A 15712-nucleotide genomic window follows, 5' to 3' on the forward strand; every position below is an offset into this window, starting at 1 on the left:
GTGAAATTCTCACGATTCGTTTCACATGGGTTTTGATGTGAAAACAATGCGTACTACTTTTGAAAATTTATTTTAGGGGTCCACTGATTCAATGATTTAGATAGGTTGCAGTACTAATCTAGATTTTCAGAAATTCGACCATCCTGGCGAAAGATGCAGGTTCTTTTAAATGCCCAGATAGGATGGAAATTACTTAAATATAAAGTTAATCAGGTCACTCACGATATTTTGTGAAGTTAATCGGGAATATACCATAAGTAACCGAGTTGAACTTTAATAACCAACACGTCCGACGTATTAACAGAGACATGTTGAATTGACTTGAATTTCCCGAGATTACGTTTCTTAGTAAAAATTAGTACGGTATATTAAATAACGAAGAGATATAATGCAATTCTGAGAATAAGAGTATGTTTATATGGTGTCTTGTCGTAAGATAATGCGTCCCATAATATATATAACAAAATAACTTCACTCAAATTATGTTCTGATTTTAAGCACTCAAAATGTGTTACAACATTCCATTTCTAGCGACAATAAATTCAATAATAATAATCATAATAATAATAATAATAATAATAATAATAATAATAATAATAATAATTTAACGACTCTCCAATTGATAAAGGTTTGAGAAACATCCGATTGATCGACTTTTCCCGAAAGAGTTTTTCTTAACGTGCCGCAAGCCAGCAATACCCGAATCATATACTGAAAATCTCATATTGCACTGACCTCAACCAGAATCGAACCCGTTATCCTGGGAACAAGAGGACAAGGGCTAACCTCTTGTTCATGTAAAGTCCACTGAGATTAGAATGGATCACTGCGCGTGACATTCTGCTTAAGATTGTTATTAACGATAATCTCATTTTCTTTCCTACTGAAGTATTTTCAATCCTTAATTCGTCTAGAGAATTTAGATATCGTTTACTTGACTGGATAAAATATAGCGGGAAGTAAATTAAAATACGTTCGCTACCTTAACATGCAATAAATATATAGTTACGTCACATAGTATTGTGCAACAAGAAATTACCCGTATAATTAGCTCTTAAAAAGAGAAAAGACTTTCTTTCCACCATCCAGAAGTGATAGTGATATACTACTCATATTGCAGGGAAATATGCACTTGCCGCATTTCTTTCTTATAGCATTTTAACAATTAAAGAAGTGCACAGCATTTGATTTCTCTAGCTATTATGGTTCCTAAGAAGTATGTACCAAAAGTGTAAAAAATGGCACTTTCGGAAACAAAGTTAGCTGAGAGCTGACGGGGAGTGTGAGTGGTGATACCATATCAAAATACCGGTTTTAAATACTATTTCGTTGAATGAATATACACACATGCTTTTGCTTTCAAGAATGCTTTCTCTGTTCAGAGGAGTGGAAAACCAATATATGAACTATTAGTGACTTTCCACCTTCATTTCTAAACCATGGTTACGGAACCTGACAAACTCTGATGCTGAAATTTGTTTGTCATAGAAGATGAATACCCCTGTATGAAGATATCACCACTTTCTGTGCTACATAGTTCAACTGGCGGCACGCGGGCCGATGTTCGCGTTCTAGCTTGTATTTGAAAAATAAGTAATAGAAGGTAATTAAAATGTTAGACTAAATACCTCACAATTGACATGTTTCAGAACGTGTGATGTAGACACAGAGAATATCCGTCCGACTCGTTGGCCGAATGTTTAGTTCAGAGGGTCCCGGGTTCAATTCCCGGCCAGGTCGGGGGAATTTAACCTTCATTGGTTAATTCCAACGGCCCGGGTGCTATGTCACCAACATCCCAGCAACTCACACACCACACTTAACACTATGCTCCACCACGATAACACACAGCTACCTACACATGACAGATGCAGCCCACACTCATCGGAGGGTCTGCCTTACAAGGGCTGCACTCGGCTAGAAATAGCCACACGATATTAGTATAGAGAGGCTATATAAAACGATGAATTGCAGCTGCGAGTTTGAATGAAAAAAAGTAAGCTTAACACGAAATATTTGAAGCCTGACTGTATAATATTGAAAATAGGTCCATGACGAAATATATCATTTGGACCTCCAACCCAGTATTTAAATGTCAGGCAACTCACATGCAGAAAGAAATATCTGCTATTTGTTCACTGTATGATTGACGTATCGTGCATTGTTTTTATTCCTATTTGTGAGCAAATTCTTCTTGATTATAATCAATCACTTTTTCTCTAAACATATCAGTTCTAAAACACATTTGTCACTATCTCTCTCTCTCTCTCTCTCTCTCCCTCTCTCTCTCTCTCTCTCTCTCTCTCGCTCATCGGTGTACTTGTGTGCGTTCCATAGTCAGTTTCAACACCTGTGGTTTTAAACTAATCTTCGTGTCCGTTACTTAAAACAAATGGGAGTAAATGACCCCGGGTTGAGACTACATAAGGGATACAATGGCAGTAAGGATAATGCGTTCTGTGGATAAAGCATATATCTGTGGTATTTGCACTCTTTCCGCTGAGGAACGGAATGAACATTAAGAGAGAGACAATTTGTGGGTAAACTTTCCACTGCACTAAACGTACATATCATTTTGATCCAGCTCGAGGAATTATACAAATGCCCGTAAAATGTACCACTCATTTTCATAGGCTGTTTAATTTCTATGCTATTACATTAGAGCAATATGGCGCAAGAGATTCCACTGGTATACTATTACGTTATTTAAACAGAACGAGTCACACTATTTCTTACTACATGCAAAAAAAATACGCGTTTTACATCAAACATTTGGACCACACTAATGATCAGAAAATGCATTCTCCTTACCCTTATAGGCTCACCGAGCGAGATGACCGTGTGGTTAGGGTTGCATAGCGATGAGCTTGCATTCGGGAGATCGTAGATTTGGATCCCACTGGTGGCTGCCCTGAAGATGGTTTTCTGTTGTTTTCCACACTAGGCAAATGCTGGGGCTGTATCTTAATTAAAGCCACAATGCGCAGAACCCATTAGGAGCGATGGTACATAGAATAATGTCGACAAAAGTAACTTGACTGATAAAGATAAGCTTCCATCCGGCTCCTTGGCTAAATGGCAAGCGTACTGGTCTTCGCTTCACTGGGCTCCGTGTTCGATTCCTGGCCTAATCGGAGATTTGAACTCCGTAGACTGCACGTTTGTGTTCATTTTAATACACCTTTCTTCATGTACACACAACACAACATACTACCAACCGCCACAGAAACGCGCAATTGTTTGTTGGCGTTGGTTACGGAATAATAATAATGTTATTGGCTTACGTCCCACTAACTACTTTCACGGTTTTCGGAGAATGCTAGGTTCTGGAACGTAGTCTCGCAATAATTCTTTAATGTGTCAGTAAATCGACTGACACGAGGCTGACGTATTTGAGCACCCTCAAATACCGCGTCAGAGCTAGGATTGAACCTGCCAAGTTGGGGTCAGAGGGCCGGCGCCTCAACCATCTGAGCCGCCCAGCCCGGCATCAGGAAAGGCATCCGGACGAAAAACTGTGCTAAATCCACAACAAGCGTCGACCCCATTAAATTGGGAGAAAAGATCAGTAAGAAGAAAGTAGGAAGAAGATAAAAGTAAGCTTCCAGGAAGATAAGAAATTTCTGCAACTGGTGTTGTATTGAGAATGTCCTTTCTTTTCCTTTTCATCCCTGTGTAATATCGCACTAACCTAGTGCACATTCTGTCACAGTTGCATAGTACGTGTCTGTTAGAGTGAGAGTTGAAGCCGTGGCCTTGATTAGCACACAGCTACCAGCACTTGTATAGTGTAACATACGAATCTTCAGAAACACATTTCTCCACAAGGCTGTGTAGCTTAGATGCTAGCAGCGCCAGTCACCTGAGCCGAATTTGGCATGTTCGATCCCTATTCAGTCCAGTGGTATCCTATTTGAAGGAGTTCGAACACTTCAGCCTCACGTCGGTACATTTATCGGCACGTAAAGAAACACTTGCACGACAAAATTCCAGGACGCTACTTCATTTGCATTTGTCGTCGACTTCTGCATCGCCGCCATACTACCAACACCTCGCACCGCTGCCTCTCATATTGCTGAAAGGCGCGTGCCTCTGTCTCTTCACTCACAGCGTCATCGTCACGGCACGAATGCGTCATATTCTGCCGACGTTCTCGAATATTTTCGTATGTCTCCAGAACCTTTCACATGCCCTATATATACTGAGACTTTCTTTCCTCAGGTCGGTGGATATAGAGTAGGTGTCGGCCCCCAAGTGGCTACGGCTGGTCCATGGTCCAACAGCTCTGCACTCCGACCGCCCAACCGAGCAGAGGAAGGGTAGTCACGGCTCTACTATGGCTCTACGTTTCTGCATTCGAGAGACGGGACAGGGCTAGACCCCACGGCTGGCTCCAACCGTCGGCTGTCCTGAGAATGGGTTTCCATAATCTTCCATTCTCCTGCACTAAGGCCAATGCCGGGACAGTTCCTAATATAGGCCACGGCCGCACACCCCTCACCTTCTCCGTGCATCTCCTTCACCGTAACGATTCTCCCGGCCAGAGAGACGACGTTACCGTCTAAAAGGCCCGCCTTCCCCTTCAGGGATGGAATGAAAACATGTTAGTGGTAGTAGCTCCCTTTCTCAGTCATGTCTTGACAGTGGTGTGTATGGACGCTCAATATCTCGCCGTGCTGCGTGCTAGTCAAGCCTTATTACCTTCCTGCACTCGGGAGTTTCTATTTGGAGACCAGTCGTCTGTGAGACAGTGAGCTGAGCGGATGTGCTGAGTGGAGCACTGAGCAATGGGTATCACGTTGACACAATATAGGATAGCGATCGGCAGATGGAACTGTAAAAAGGGAAGCAGAATGGAAACAAGAATGGAGTTAAAGGGTGAAAAAAGGAAGATGGTGGCTACGTTACTGGTGGCGGCGGTGGTGATGGTGTTGCTGATAATAGGAGGAGTAGAGATTAATCCCGGCCCAGGTCCAGTAGGTTCCATTGGATGGGAAGAGTACGAGGCGATTAGAGAGATGATAAGAGAGGCTTGTCAGACGGAGCAAATAAAAGAAATGTTCCGAGAGTTATCCAGGGAATTTATGGACCTAAAATTGAGTGTCAAAGAAGATGTAAAGAAGTTTTTGGAAGAGGAAGGGTGTAATAAAGATGAATTAGACCTATTGAAGCAGAAGGTAAGAAGCCTGGAGTGGGACCTGAGAGAAACGAAGAGAGCAGTCGAGAAGAGTTTACAAGACAACGTAAGAAAAAATATCTTCATATACGGTGTCCAAGAAGAAGAAAGAGAGTCTAAAGTTGAACTAGTGTACAAAGTGGTAGAAGTTATCCAGAACAGGATGAAGATCAACTTCAGTGAAGTTGATATTGACGATGTACAGCGTGTGGGGAGAGTGAAAGGTAAGAGACCAATTAGAGTGAAATTACTATCGACACTGATGGCGGACATTGTAATAAGAAATTCGAGTAATCTGAAAGGAGAGAAAGTGTGGATAAAACGGGAGATGGACAGGGAAGCCATAGAGAAGAACAGAATTCTGAATAAACATTTAAGAGAGGCAAGAAAACAAGGTCTTAAGGCATATATTAGAGGGCAGCAGCTGGTGGTTGGAAACGGAAGGTGGAATCGAGTGTGGGGGGCGGGAAGGCTGAAAAAACTTGATGAAGAACACCAACAGCAGCAGAACGTGTCCTTGGCAACAGTGGAAGTAGCAAGGGAGGTCAGTGACGTAGAAAGGAGTGATATTACGGAAGTGAGCGAAGTCCACATTACATCAGGTGCGGGAAGTAGGGATGTGCTGAACAGCAGTGCCAGCAACCAGGTGGGCGGAAATGGAGAGTCCTTGAAGAGTCATCACAACACAGAGATGGAGGAAGCAAGTAATGTGCCACAACTGGTGAGGAGTACAGTGAAAATGGTGAATGAAGGTAACAGTAGGCAGGGTAAGAATGCATCCTCTCCGAGTAAAAGGAACACTGAAAATAAAATGGAAAAAAGACAGGCGCTAAATAAGGAAAGATCATTAAGTTTGAAAGATCTGTGGGGAAAGAAAAAAGGCGTAGGTATGGAGAAAGGGAAGGATGACGGGAGAAAAGAGAACGAGGAGAGATCTGAAGAGGACTCACAGGGAAGAGTGACAAGGAGTAGAGGTGGAAATGGAGAAGCACAGGTGCAAAGAGTGGGAGGGAATAAATAACTAGAGATAGCGATAGGGTTGTGGAATATTGAGGGGTTGATGGGGAAAATAGGGAATAAAGAATTGGAGAAAACAGTAAAGGAGTATGAGATTATTGCCCTAGTAGAGACGTGGTTAGGAAAAGGGATAGAAATTGAATGGGATGGGTATAGAGTAGTCAACGTGATAAAAGAAAAAAGGGGGAGAATGGGAAGAAATCCGGGTGGGATAACAGTTTTAATAAAAAATGAGTTAGTAGAGAGAGTAGAGAGAATACAGAATGAGGTAGAAGGGGTGGTATGGCTGAGAATTAAAATGGGAAATGATGTGAAGGAGGCAATTTGCCTGGCTCTATTATACAACCATCCTAAAGACTCAACTTATGCTAATAAAACATTTTTTGAAGAACTGATTGAAGAAATAAACAAAATGAAAGGATTATATGTGGAAGATGGAATGATATTGTTAGGGGATTGGAATGCAAGATTGAGTAATAGGGTACCCGATTATGGGAGAGAGGATAAGGAAGTGAGTGAGTACAGAAGAAATAGTAAAGACAAAGATATAAATAGCTATGGGGTAAGATTATTAGAGTTATGTGCTATAGAAAAATTATATATTTTAAATGGATGGATGAAGGGAGATAGTAATGGTGAACTGACATTCATCTCATCGAAGGGCGGGAGTGTAGTAGATATAGGAGTTAGCACGGAAATAGCTCTAAAGAAGATAATAAGTTTTGAGGTGACAGAATGTGTGATAACAGAACATATGCCCATCAAGATAAAATTAAGGGGGGAGTATGATGGAGTGAAGAGAAGGGTAGGAAAAAGAGATAGGTATAAGGAGTGATTGAAGTACATTTGGAATGATACCACGATCGAGAGATTGAGAACAGAGTTAAAAGAGAGTGAAGAAAGTATAAGGGTTGAAAGTGAAAGGATGTTGGAAGGAGGGGATGTGGATGAAGTTTTAAAACTAATAGAACGCCCAGTATGGAAGGTGGGTAAGAAAGTGAGAATAAGGGAAGAGATAGACAGAAACATAGGCGCGGGGTGGTTTGATGAAGAGTGTAAGAGGAAACGAATGGTTGTAATGACAGCTCTAGCGGACTTCAAGAAAGGAGGGGAACAAGGGAAAAGAGAGGATTATTGTAAATTAAGAAGAGATTACAAGAAGTTACTAAATGAGAAAAAAAAGTGCTGGAAAGAGGCGGAAGCTGAGAGAGTGAACAGGTATTGCAAAGAGAAAAGATTTGATAGGGTTTGGGAAACTATAAATAAGATAAAGAGAACTAGATCGACAGGGGGAGGAACAATGATAACAGAAAATGAGTGGATAGGATATTTTACAGAGCTTTTGGGTGGGAGGGGAGAAGGTCCGGGGGTATGGAAAAGACGTATATTGTAAAGGAAGTACAAACAGGAGTACAGTTACTAGATGAGGAGATAACAAGTCAGGAAATAGTTAGGGTGTTAAGTAAAGTAAAAACCAAAACAGCGGGTGGGGCAAATTGTATTACTAACAGGATATGGAAGGAAGTAGGAGCAAATGAAGTAATGTTGAAAGTGATGGTGAAATTTTTTAACAAGATATGGGAAACGAATAAATTCCCTAGCGAGTGGAGAAAAGGAGTACTTTGTCCTATATATAAGAACAAAGCAAGTCGAAGTGATCCAAACAACTATAGAGGAATAACACTCCTGGACTCGCTGTCGAAGGTATATACAGGAATTTTAGCTAATAGGATTATAAATTGGGCAGAGAAATATGGAAGGATTTCGGACTATCAAAATGGATTTCGTAAAGAGAAAAATACTGTGGATAATATATGGATTTTGGATACTTTAATTACGAAGTATGTGAAAATAGCAGGGAAGAGATTATATGTAGCAGCAGTAGATTTAGAGAAAGCCTTTGATGCAGTGAATAGAGAGGCGTTATTTACTAGATTAAGAGAGGTTGGGTTATCGGTAAAAATGAGGATGGCAATAGAAGGAATATATGAGAAAGTATTGGTGATGATTAAACTAAAAGGAGGTGGGTTGAGTAAGTGTATGGAATCGAAAAGGGGTGTGAGGCAGGGTTGTAAGCTATCACCCATATTATTTCTACTGTTTATAAATAATATATTGGATAGACATGGAGGCGAGAGATGGCAGTGCCCTTGGATTGGGAAGAGGGAGATACCGGGGCTGCTATTTGCAGACGATTTATTGATCTTGGCATTAACAGCAAAGGGGTTACAGGAAGGACTAAATGAGGTAGTGGAATATACTAGAAGATGGGCACTCAAGATAAATGTACGGAAGACGCAGATAATGATATGTAGGAAGAGGAAAGGCAAAAAAGAAAAGAAATTCTGGACAGTCGAGCAGCAAGAAATCAGACCAGAAAAAATGGAGTATTTAGGAGTTATAATTAGTAGTAACGGCACGTGGGAAAATCAGATTAGAAGAGCCAGATATAAAGAGAGGGGAGCACTGGCAGTAGTGGGGATATTAGAAAATAAATTTCCGGATATAAGGTACAAAATACAGAGACTGGTGTTCCAATCAATGGTCAAAGGAAAAATGTTATATGGGGTAGAAATATGGGGATTAGAGGAAAATAGAAAAGAACTAAACCAGGTGGTGGCGAAATTTAGTAAGATTATCATGGGAGTCCCAAACTTTACTGCAAATGTGGGGGCTAGATTAGTATGTAAAGAATCGATAGACACTACTATAGCCAAGAGCGTGATGAAGTATTGGATGAGATTGGAAGAAGGGAAGGGAGGGGATTTAGTACAAGACACATATAGGTTCCAGAAAAAATATGGAGAACTAGAGGTATTGGGTAAATAAGTGCAAAAATAAATTACGAAAACTGGGGTTAGGAGATACAGGATATGAGAGGTGGAGAGAAAAGAAAGAATGGGTATGGAGAAGGGTTATAAGGAGAGTTGCCGATATAGAGAGACAGAGTTTAATAATGGAATGTAGAGAAAGAGCCTCACTATCAGTATTTAATAAATTGTTAGAAATCATGAACCCGATAATCGAAGTGGAGGACCGGAAGGGCAAGAGAGGTCTATGCTGGTGGATTTTTGGAACGCCTACAAACAGAGGGTGGATAGGTACAGAAAATGCAGGTAGATGTATTCTGTGTGGAGAAAAATGGTCGGACCTACATATATTCATCGAATGTAGGGAGTTAGAAGAGTTGAAAAAGAAAGTGTTGAGTAAAAAAGAGATAGAAAAAGTAGAAAAAATTGAAAAGATGACGGTTTGGCTGGCCAGAGAATGGGGAAGGGGAACAAATATTTCGAAATATTTAAATATGGTTAGAATGAGATTTATAAAGAAATTAAGAGAATAAGGGGTAAAAGAGGGTTACAGAGGAAGGAGAGGAAGGAGGTAGACGAAACTGCTAGGTTATATAAAAATTGAAGACAATAAGAGGAGTTTGAAGTACAATCTGATTGTATGATGAAAAGAAGATTTGTATATATTTGGAGAGGATTGCATGTGTGAGAGAACGGAGGTGGTAGTTAATGTTAGAAAAAAAAAGAATAATAAAGCAACGAGGGATGTGAGTAAGAGGAACTGTTGGACTGTTTAGAAACGGAAATAAGCGGAAGAAAGAGAAGGAATAAGGGAAAGCCAGGTTTGATTGTTGGCAATTCGATGGTTTAAGATTTAAGTTCAAAAAAGAAAAAAAAATAGAGAGTAGTTTTTTAGTTTTAGTCTAAGACTCGTAGGAGCTATAGAATTGTCAACAAATACATTTGTAAACAGTGTTAGAATATGAATGATAGGGTTAGTGGTCAAGAAAAGGTGTTTGGATAATATAATAGTAGATAATTTTTGGCTTAAAAATTTTAAGAAGTAATGAGTGGTCGTAAGGAAGAGGAACTGTTGGACTGTTTAGAGATGGAAAGGATTGATAAGTGATGTGAGGAAACAAGGAAAAGACAGATTTGTTTTGTGGCAATTCCGTGGTTTAATATGTAAGTTAAACTATTTAAAAAAATGAAATTAGGAAGTAGCTTTAGTTTAAGAGACGCAAGAATAAGAAAGAAAAGCGATGAGCAAGGAACTGGAAATTGTCAACAAGTGCGTTTGTATATAGTGTATAAATATTAACTATACGGTATAGTGGAAAGTAGTTAGTAGTTAGCGAATAAGTATTATACGAGAGATGGACAGAGGCTAGGAAGAGTAAGAGGGGAAGATTGGGGATGCAAGGGGGGAGGGGTATAAGAGACAGACGGGTGGGGTGGTACAGTCCCATCCCTAGGTGAAAGAGGAAACATTTCCGCTCACAGAATAACAAGTGAATCAAGATGGTGGCAGTAAGACGACACGATTATAGGCGGAGCAGTAGATAAATGCGTGACGGATCGTATGATGGACCGGAAACCGCCTCTACGATTCGCCACGTAAGATGAGGTGAGAAGTACGAGTTATAGGTGGGGGTAATATCTAACCCGGGAGGAGTGGCTGAAGCGGCCAGGGTGGGATGGCTCTCTCCTCACAGGGAATGCCGCATGCAGCCGAGGTTTTTTATTTTATTTTTTTATGTATAGTTAGCTGTAGAGAGTAGATAGGGGATGCCCTTACATGCGGAGGAGTTCCTCGCATACCAGAGGCATCTCAATAGTTTTAGACAAGTTGGTGCAGTGTTAGGCTGGATTCCGCCGACATTGACACCACTAAATAAGTAGAGTAGATAGTAATTGTATTGTTTGGTTTATATTATTTTGTGCGGTTTTTTTTGGGTTCTTAGTTAATAGTTTTAGTGTAGATAGTTAGAGCTTTATATTATATATAATAGTATGTTAGTTTATATTGTTTTGTTTGGTTTGGTTTATATTGTTTTGTTTGGTTTTGTTGGGTTCATGTGTATTTTATGTTCTTTATTGTCTGTAACCGATGGTGCAAACTAGGGTGGCAATAAAGAGTTATCTATCTATCTATCTATTTGGAGACAGTTGGTGAGCAGAAACATTTTATTATTTGTTGGAACTTTATTTCCCAAAACCTCTCTGCAACGGGCGCTTTTTTAATGCTTTCATTTCTCAACCTGTAAGGGTGAGGTGGGCCACCCAAAGGGCAACACCCTCTCCCTGGCCGGGAGTCTCGCCTCTATTCAAGCCATGATATATTCTCGTAACTTTGTGAATTTGGTGCGAGTGCTATGCTTGATTAGTTCATATAACTAGTTTTGTAATTGAAGCAACCCGATGCCTGACTGTTGGAACATTAAGTGCAATATTCTCGGTCAATGCGGTCATTCTATCTTAAATGTCTTTATTGTAATCAATGCTTTGTGGCTAGTATAAGTTATTGATATTGCAACTCAAGTCTTAGTTGAGGTTCTTATTGCTGCGCTAGTATATTGGTCATCTTACTTGTTGCTTGTAAATTATTTATTCAAAATACAATTGTTATTGATCTTGTTATCGATTATTTTTCACATCCTAATTTACAATCCTTTGTGTTTTTACATGCTTCCCAAACTATGCTTACTGGTTCTTATTCTTCTTCTTACTTTATCACTAAAACATATGGTACTAAGTTAATAACATATCTGAATTCTGCCTATTTGAATCTTATGTTACGTAATGAACCATTAGGTGAGCTAACCCCCAATACCACCACCATGACAACTTACGGTAATACTAGAGTTAAATCCAAATTATTTAGAATGGAAGTGTTCTATTATATCTATTGTAGTGTATATACCAGGGGCTGCCCGGCCGAGGCGGTAAAGGCGTATTCGGTTCCCCCGGAAGGACGTCGTACAATTTAAGAAAGGAAATTTCCACTTTCGGAGGTGCATATGGCCCTGAGGTTCACTCAGCCTACACCAAAAATGAGTACCGGGTTAATTCCTGGGGGCAAAGGCGGCCGGGCGTAGAGCTAACCACTCTACCCCATCAAGTGCCGAGGTTACGAATAGTGGAAGCCTTTACCTTCCACCACTCCCAGGGCCTTCATGGCCTGTACGGAGATGACTTTGCTTTGCTAGTGCATATACCGCAATATGTATGTCCTTCTCCTTTAGATATTTATCATTTTATTTTATTTTATTTTATTTTATTTTATTTTATTTTATTTTATTTTATTTTATTTTATTTTATTTCATGTCTGAAATTTATCTGTGTCACATTTTCCTCCTTATCAGTAAATTAAACAGTTTTATTAAACCCGTGTTTTAATAAATCGCCTACTGGCTGCCTAACCGAAGCAGTAACAACGTACTCAGTTCAGACGTGTGTCGAACTCCCCGCCAGGAAGTCGAAATACTGTATTTAGAAAGATAGCTTCCATTTATGGAGAGCCACATGGCCGTGAGGTTCACTCAGCGTACATAAAAAATGGGATTGACTCTTAGGTCATCATCCTGGAGGCTGGATGGATGTTCGAACAGCGCCATCGAAAGTTTTGCAATTGCACGGAAACTGCAATGACCTATTGCACCCGTATCCCGAGTAGAAAGGGTACACTATGGTGGTACCAAGCATCGGCAAGACGAGGAATGATATACCTTGTCACTGAGAACTATGTGTTTTTGCAAGAAGACTGATCCTGTGAGTAACACCTTTCAGAACACTCAGATGCGCTAATAGTGCTCCGAATGCCCGGATGTTTAGTGAAATGGCTTTTTGTTCATTTTGCCGGGTTGCCATATGAAGGAGATATGCAGGGAAAAGCAAATTTCGACACCATTGGGAATGAAAGTATATTCTTAATTTGCCTAATTTGCGTAAAATTCTTGCTCCCTAAGTGCCTACTTTCGCTTTTTTTTTTAAATCACGGTACCATATTCTTTATTGGTGAATATTATTTTATTCATGTTGTTCAGAATGTACCGTTTGAATTTTCACTATGCTAAATACTGTAATTCTGCCTACGGTATGTAACTCAGCCACTTCCCGAGTTCTATAGTTAAAAAGGTATAACACTGGGTGCTTCTCATCGCTAAACTGGTTTGAAAGCACGACCCGGCTTTGAGGTCACCAATCACACCTGCGGTTTTGTGTAAAGCTTTTGTCGATTCCGGAATTTATTTATTGAGAATCGAAATCCAAAAGCCGAGGAATTCTTTTGGAAAAGTACACTCGGGAAAGTGTACCAAATGAAACAACATTGCGAAAAACTTACCCGAATTTTAAGAGAATGCAATCCGAAATATTTACAGAGATGTTCCTGAAAACAAAATATGGATTTCAATAGATGGAACAACGGACATAGTGGGAAGGTACATTGTGGACGTTGCCCTTGAAACAATGCGACCTGAAGATGGAATACCCAAAATATTTCTGCTGAATTTTAGCACTTACAAAAGGACAACAGTACATTTATTAACCACCTTTCTGAAATATCTTTAGCCAGAAAGTTACTCATAACAGTGATATTCTAATTCTTATAACGGATGCAGCACCGTATATGAAGTAATGTGTGAAGGTCTTAACATTTTTCTTTCCGAAAATGGTCTATGTGAAATGGTTACCAAAAGCGTTTAATAGAATTGCATAAAAAGCGCGCAGGTTTTTTGCTGACGTAGAGAAATTCATATCTAGTGCAAAAGAGGTATTCATAAGAGATCCATCTAGAATCCAGATATTCAAGTAGGTTGCTCGCGAGCACGCGTTTCCTCCACAGTCGGTGTTAAAAAGATTTGGCACATTGATTTCTGCTGCCTAATGCTATTCAGACAGCTTTGACTAGATATTTGAAGTGATTGCCACGCTCACTGGAAATGACGCTGCAGCAATTAGTGACGTGATGAAACTTCTCACCTATGGTAATGTGCGGAATAATTTATCATCCATAGCAAATAATAAAATTGTCGGAAGTGATCACGAAGCTTGAAAAAAGAGGGAGCCTCTTGTGGCTTCAATGAACATTGTTGAAAAAACTGTGGATCACACCGAAGCAGTTCAAGTTGAAGTCGGAAGTGCTGTCAGTGAAAAGTACAAGAAGGTTTTGACTTCAAATATAGGTTTACAAATCCTGAGACAAATATGCCAAGTATTGAAACGAGATCTCTCAGTAGATTTAGGTGTACTAAATATCCATCTATACTACTGAGCTTTGAATACACGTCAAGTCGACGCAAAGCGATCTTCTACCGGGCGAGTTGGCAGTGCGCGTAGAGGCGCGCGGCTGTGAGCTTGCATCCGGGAGATAGTAGGTTCGAATCCCACTATCGGCAGCCCTGAAAATGGTTTTCCGTGGTTTCCCATTTTCACACCAGGCAAATGCTGGGGCTGTACCTGAATTAAGGCCAAGGCCGCTTCCTTCCAACTCCTAGGCCTTTCCTATCCCATCGTCGCCATAAGACCTATCTGTGTCGGTGCGACGTAAAGCCCCTAGCAAAAAAAAAGTGATCTCCTAAGAGACAGAACTTAAGTTTCGACAATTTTATGAAACATCTTGAAGTGATGTGCAACAATGCAAATTAATCTGTTGTACTTGAAAGGAAGCGGTGGTGGAACATTAGACTTTGAAGAATCACCTTTCAGTAATGTTCTATAGTGCATGAAAATGAATGCATTATATTATCAATATATATATAATAAATTATATGTTTTAAATAGCAGGTTATTAAATCTTAGTGCCTATTGTGCATATTCTATCTGCCTTTTTGCCTGTGTATTTTAACAGTTTTAAGTGCCTAAAATTCCGGTATCTAGTTATTACCATTACTCAGCACCACCCATAGGCCTACTTGAGCTGCTTATATATTGTTAAAGGAATAAATATAAATAAAACTGGAAGCTACATTTTCCTCTGGCCGATGCGAGGATACAAATGAGCAAATCCTACACATAGGGACAAAGGCGACCGAGCATCGAGCTAACCACTCCATTTCACTTAGTGCTGAGGTTAAAAATAGAGGAAACCTTCCAGTCTTCCATGGGGTCGGTGGATGCAGAGTTGGTCTCGACCCTCAAGTGGCGACGGCATTATAGCGAATGCCGGGAGAGTTCCTAGTACAGGCAACGGTCGCCAACACCCTCACCTTCTCCGTGCATCTCCTTCACCATAACAAATCTTCCGGCCTGACAGACGCCTGACAGACCGTGTAATCTGCCCGCCTGCCCCTTCAGGGAGGGAATGAAAACGTTTTAGTAGCAGTAGTAGTCTTCCATGGATCTGAAAGGCCTGCACGAAGATGTTTTATTTTAACCACCCAAATTTATCGAATTATGTTGGGACTTTATCACGCATTCGTTTGAGGGGCCTAAGCTATTGTTTTAACTCTTTACTATATAAAAATGACACCTGCCGTTGATAATCAAATACCAGTAGAGTGCTCTACTTCCATCCTCCGGGCATGTTGTACAAACCAAGTTTCAGTAAATATGTAGGTAGTCCAATATCTGACACTCTTCAAAAATGAAGGTTTTTCGAGCATTTTTCATTCCCAAGTAGGCTACAGTAGATACAGTCTTCAGACACATCAACACAATAGAAGACAAAGGAAAATCCTATTATGCGCCATATAACCACATGGGATAAAGTTTATGGGCCCCTTCCAGC

Source organism: Anabrus simplex, chromosome 2 (assembly GCF_040414725.1).
Source record: "Anabrus simplex isolate iqAnaSimp1 chromosome 2, ASM4041472v1, whole genome shotgun sequence".
Taxonomy (NCBI): domain Eukaryota; kingdom Metazoa; phylum Arthropoda; class Insecta; order Orthoptera; family Tettigoniidae; genus Anabrus; species Anabrus simplex.